The 6664-nt window shown below is 34.1% G+C and overlaps 1 pseudogene; it reads right to left on the bottom strand.

Annotated features, from left to right (window-relative positions):
• Positions 1 to 4125: 4125 nt before the first annotated feature.
• On the bottom strand, positions 4126 to 4254 carry LOC122897463 (annotated as a pseudogene).
• Positions 4255 to 6664: the final 2410 nt, after the last annotated feature.

The raw sequence follows: 6664 nt of genomic DNA, 5'->3' as shown, positions 1-6664 counted from the left end.
GCTCAGGTCATGATCTCAGGGTCCTGGGATCGAGTCCCGCATCGGGCTGTCTGCTAGGCAGGGAGCCTGCTTCCTCTTACCCCCACCCCTCTGCTTGCCCCTCTGCCTACTTGTGATCTCTCTCTGTCAAATAAATAAAATCTTTAAAAAAGAAAGAAAGAAAGAAAAAGAGTTCATATATAAGTGCTACCTGCCAATGAGATGTCCCATCAGAGACACTGAGATTCTCTGAAGTTATATTTTTGGAGTACAAAGCAGAAAAAGGTGCCCTTGGTCCTGTGCACACTTAACTAAGTAGTTGGCCATGGAAAAATTATTTAGCCTCCCACCTTTAAAAGAAGGAATATAAAAATCTTACTATGAAAAACTAAGGATCTAAGGCTGATAAGATGATAAACATTCAATATTGTCATTAGACTCTACCCAAGTGCAAATATATCAGGTATTATTTTCTGTTGGGGAGAATTATGAAGCCATAATTCTTTGAAATATAACTCAGGAATCTATTCAAATAAGAAATTACATACAATTTATTCCAAAGTAGCTTTTTAAAATAACTGAGAACAACTATACTGAACTCAATATATAGATAATTTATCCATAATAATGTAAACATATTAAGTAAGGGTATATACTTACCAATATAGAGGTTGAAAGTATACATGACAATATCTGAAAGTACAAATCAAGAACACAAATGTTAAGTTATTTTGATCATATTAAATCTCCAGGGTTTGGGGCACCTGGGTGGCTCAGTGGGTTAAGCCGCTGCCTTCGGCTCAGGTCATGATCTCGGGGTCCTGGGATCGAGTCCCGCATCAGGCTCTCTGCTCAGCAGGGAGCCCGCTTCCCTCTCTCTCTCTCTGCCTGCCTCTCCATCTACTTGTGATTTCTCTCTGTCAAATAAATAAATAAAATCTTAAAAAAAAAAAATCTCCAGGGTTCTCCCTCAAAAACATAGAGGTAAGTTTAGGCTGATCAGAATTATCAGTGTCTTTGCCCTGAGATCATCAAAGTCCAGTCTAAGAATCATTGGTGACAAATGGGAGCATAAGAGAGCCAGAAAAAGGACCTTACTTATGTATCCCAAGAAAAGGAAATAAATACTACCTAAATCAGTATTTGCTTCTCTGTATAGTTTATCTTTGTGACAGATTGTGAATGTATTTTTTAAAAATATATTGCTCAATGTAATGATATTCATAAGTGTTTCACTATGAAAAACATTGAACACTTTAGATATGTAATATGAAATATCCCATCTTTGATAATTATTTTTATTCACCATATTTTTGCTAACTCTAATTTGATTAAGAAATTTAATGCCCTAAAAAAATAAATAAATAAAAATTAAAAAAAAAAAAAAAAAGAAATTCAATGCCCTAACACTCTGGAATTTGAAATGTTCTTTTAAAAAAAAATTTTAGTATGTTGTCTAAGGATGGTATCACTTTTAATAAGCATAGTATTCCTTATTGCTCCTAAATAAATCACTTCTTTTTATGTAGTCTGCACAAGGAATGAGAACTGATGCATAAAAATACAGCCTTTTACTTTGCAAGGTTGTTTATGCATCCTGGGCCTGCTTATTTTTGCAATCGTGTGCATTGAAAAATCACCACTTGTATTTTGTAGTCTGGCTTTTGACTAGAGTGGAAATTGGGGTTGGAGACAATGGGAAGTGTGATGTGCAATGTATGACCCTGCATCCAATGGAGAAAAACCACCAGTCTTGTCTACGCTTCAGTCGGCAGGAGGTTTTCTCTCAGTTTGTTTAGAAGAACCAGATCCTGTCATCTGCATGGCATACAGTATTTGACAGAAAAAATTTTCTTTTGCCCTGTGTCGCTTGAATGCTGAATGCCACAGAACTTCCGTCTCGCTGAAGAATAGTTTGAAGTATCCTCTGTGACAATGATAACAGTAAAACTAAATACAACTTTAAATTATTATGCATATTAGGCTAAGAGCTATTATCTGAATGCCAAAGGGAGCCAAGAAAAGTCTCTATGATTCAGATTATACAGAAAAACATTTTAAAGACAGGTATATAATACAAACCACTTTGGAAAACTCTTTGGCATTAGCTACTAAAGTGAATATAAGCAGACTCTTTTCATGCTGTTCAGCCTGAAGGCATATACTCAAGAGAAATGTATTCTCCTCTGCATCAAATACACATCCAAGAATGCTTATAGCAGCACAGTTCAATCTAAAGCATGGAACATACCAATGACATCATAGTATGGTAAAGTATTCTGTGGTATAGTCATATAAGGAATACCATAACGCAGTAAAAAAGAACAAACAGCTACTATATCTGACAGAATGAGTAAATCCTCAAATATATTATTGAGCAAAAGAAATTTGACATAAAAGAGTACATACTGCATGATTCTGTATATGACTCAAAAGATATAATTTATCATGTTAGAAGTTAGGATAATAGTTATCTTTGGGGAGGGTAGAGATAGGAGTAGTCGAGAGGGTGGATTCTTGGGTATGGGAAGTACCTTCTCTTGACCTGGGTAATGGTTATAAAGGCTTTTATTTATGATAGTACACGATAATATTATGATAATACACTATATGGTACACTAATATTTTTATTTGTGATAAATGAAATTATATGAAGATAAATGTATGCATTTTCTCTGTATATTGTACATACAAAATACTATGCCATATTTAATATACATAACTTACCTATTAGATACGTAACATACATACTATGTTGATACTTAAATGTACTAATTTTAAAATATTTTTAAAAAGAAGGAAAATCTCAGGTAATAAAAAAGAGTCCATTTTCTCTTCACTGGAGATAAATAAACCAATTATATATAAGTCATATGGAGAATTTATGTATCTGTTAAAATAAACTACACTCCATTTAGATTTTTTTAATGGATTACAAAACAGAACTTATTACATTTTAGTCTCTTTAGGAATTAAAATGGAAATTTATTTTCTTTTCCTGAACAGTCTTCAAGTATATTAACCATCAGCAAATTTAACATAATTTAACATTATTTTAAGGATTCTATAACTCAAGTCAGTTGAATTTTTCTTGGTTTTCATTAGTTCAACATTTCAACTTTAAGTTAAACTCTTTTATTTTGCCCTTCCTATATGTGACACACTATGGTTTCTATATGATCAATGTTTCTAATATGGCCTCCCAGTTAGAAAATTTTGGACATAAGAGTACTATTGATTGTAGCAAGTGAGTAAGCATGTAAGTTTATAGATTACCTACCTACTGCTCAAAAAGTGCATTATTAAAGGTAGAAGACTGGTATAAATGTGCCTGGCACCTGACAACTGAACTTGGTAATATAAATTCTAGCAAAATGTTAATGTTCAAATGCATGATATATTACTTTTTAAAAACTATTTTTTATAATCCCTTGGGATGCATCATCAGGGAGGATGATAAAGGAGAGACCAAGAGCTGCCACTTACTAGGCATATGTGCCATGTGCCAGGCACGTGATTCCACTATTTTTGTTTGTTTGTTTGTTTGTTTTTAAAGATTTTATTTATTTATTTGACAGAGAGAGAGAGATCACAAGTAGGCAGAGAGACGGACAGAGATGAGGAGAAGCAGGCTCCCTGCTGAGCAGAGAGCCCGATGCGGGACTCGATCCCAGGCCCCTGAGATCATGACCTGAGCCAAAGGCAGAGGCTTAAGCCACTGAGCCACCCAGGTGCCCTCCATGATCCCATTATTGATAATACATTTGCTACCCATGTTTCTAAAAAGAGATAATTCAAACAAGATTTTTTTTTTTTCTGCCTTAGAATGGATGAAACCATTATTTAACCTAGTAATGATCATCTTTTACATTGCTTTAAGAAGCATATACCATAACTCTCAGGGGGTTGAAAATGCCAGGAAATTAATTTTAAATTAAACAGGAAAATTGAATAATATTAACAAGCTTGAAGTAGAACAAAACATTTTTATCCACCCATTCCTAATTCCCTCTCAGTCATGTTCCTTTTAGGTGTCTAATGTTAATATTTTTTAAATTTTATCTTCTGATACTCTAGATAGGCTTTGATTCATATTTCTCAGTTTGTTAATTTTAGGTCCCATCAATTAACAGTCTGTTTTTCTAAATAACAATTTAGTTTTCTTACATCTGATCTTCCTTGACTATCCTAGTATAGTTATCAATTAGCAATAATTAGCAATAATCGCGCCTCGGATAAACCTCATTGGCTATGATACTGCCACTGTGCAAAGCTTATCCTAGTATAGTTATATCACAATTTTATTTTTATTTTTTAAAATATTCTGTTTACTTATTTATTTGAGAAAAATGGAGTGTGAGCAAGGGAAAGGGCAGAGTGGGAGAGAGAGAATGACTCCCAAGCAGACTCCATGCTCCGAGATTATGACCTGAACTGAAACCAAGAGTATGATGCTTAACTGACTCAACCAGATGTCCCATCATCAGTTTTTATGTCTTTTGATGTAATATTCAATGTTAAAATACCTACTGTTCCTGTCTTGAGAACTATCTATGTCCTGTCTTGATAGCTTATTTTTCATTTGTTTGTTTCCTGACTTTCTAATTCTTCTTGCACTTCTTGTACTATTATATTGTATCCCCCAAACATATTTCAGTATATTATTCTAAATATCCCCACTTTTTTTTTAAGCTGTCTCTGCTCAAATTCCTCTGTGTTTTGTTGAATTTGGGGTAATTGCTCCCTAGGCTTACTGTAGTGTTTTCCTACATTTAATTCACAACTTCCTCTTTTTTGGTTTATTTATTTATTTTTTTTTCATTTGGCTGGAGCACATCCTCAAGTAGTTTCTGAAGAAATGTTGAATGGGCAATAAATTTTCTGAGTTTTTTTAAGTTTGAATAATTGTATAAAATGCTAGTCACTTTTAGTTTATATACTTAGTCCTATACGTAGTCCTTCAAGTTTGGATAATTTTTCTCTCTGTGTGTGTTTTAATATAAATTCTACCTCCATTCTATTTTTTTTTTGAAGCTTATATTTATCAAATTTGGCCTTCTTGTATTGTTGATCTATGTCATCTTTCCCCATTCTAATTTTACCCTATTTTTCTTCTGTTTCTCTTTCTCTTTTTTTTTTTTTTTTTCCCAATTTATTTATTTTCAGAAAAACAGTATTCATTATTTTTTCACCACACCCAGTGCTCCATGCAAGCTGTGCCCTCTATAATACCCACCACCTGGTACCCCCAACCTCCCACCCCCCGCCACTTCAAACCCCTCAGACTGTTTTTCAGAGTCCATAGTCTCTCATGGTTCACCTCCCCTTCCAATTTACCCAAATTCCCTACTCCTCTCTAACGCCCCTTGTCCTCCATGCTATTGGTTCTGTTTCTCTTTTATAAGCAATATCTCAACTCTGTCTTCCAAAAGTTGTATTAAAACTTTATTTTAGAAATATTTGTAAGAGTCCATTCTAATATTACTCTATTCTTCTTCTCTTTTTAAATTTCTTCAAGAATAGTAATTGGAGATTTCTTCCTTTAAGAAAAAAAATGCTATCATCAGTCATTTGTATTATCTTTTGTCTTTCAAATTTTTCTCCTCTTTAATCTTGGTTCTTCTTTTCTATGAGATACATTTCATTATAAAAAAAATGCATATATTTATTCTCCTTCTCTTTTTTAAAAGATTATTTATTTATTTATTTGAGGGAGAGGAGAAAGCAAGCAAGAGAGCAGGGGGTGCACAGAAGGAAGGGGAGTAGTAGTAGGCTCAGCAAGGAGCCTGACTTAGGGCTCCATCCCAGGACCCTAGGATCATGACCTGAGCAGAAGGCAGATGCTCACCCAACTGAGTAACCTGGTACCCTGCATATCTTTATTCTCTATTAATATTTCACTGTGGATCTAAAATGATGTGATTAAGGAGTTGATTGAGATGATTGAGGAGCTGACTGAGATGACTGAGAGAGGTGTGAGGAAGGCAACAGGTTGATTAGGTAGGGAGCCAGCTGTTTTTGCTAGGGCGGTGTCAAAAGCAAGAATGTGTAGATTTTTTTTTTTTTTTTTTACCCTCTGGTATCGTGGGGTTTCTTGAGAGAAGTAACCTCCATACCTTTCCATGGGGCATAGATGGCTACAAGGATTCAGGGTTACAGTTGTTCTTGACCACAAATGGAAGAAGTATTCACCTATGTAGAAAATTTTTCTTTCTTTTTCTCAAATTTTGTCTTTTAATAGAATAACATTTTATGAATAACTTTTATTTCACATAAGTGATCCATTGAAGAAAACTTCACAGTTTTAATTCCCTTGGTAACTCTCTGAAGTTTTGCCTTTTGGATGTGTATTTCAATGGATAGTAGGCTGAAATCCCAGGATTTGGGAAAAATCCCAGTTTTAAAATTATAGTCCATTTGATCATGTAGAAACCTGGTTGCGATAGGGCAGCATCTCACGCACCGAGCAAAATGTTAAATTATTGAGCGCGTTGTATTTATTCCAAAATATTTCATCTTTGAATTGACTACTCTTCTATGCTGACTTTTCTTTGCACGAAAGTTAAAATAATTTGGGAAAGGCAAATTATTCAGATGCTGAAATCACGTTGTCATTGATTTCAAGTAGATTATAGGCTGGTAGAATTGGATATATGCTTTATGTAACATTTATTTCTTAAAATTA

Source organism: Neovison vison, chromosome 1 (genome assembly GCF_020171115.1).
Source record: "Neovison vison isolate M4711 chromosome 1, ASM_NN_V1, whole genome shotgun sequence".
Classification (NCBI taxonomy): domain Eukaryota; kingdom Metazoa; phylum Chordata; class Mammalia; order Carnivora; family Mustelidae; genus Neogale; species Neogale vison.
The sequence above is the reverse complement of the archived record's forward strand: the minus strand, read 5'-3'. Positions and strand labels throughout refer to the sequence as shown.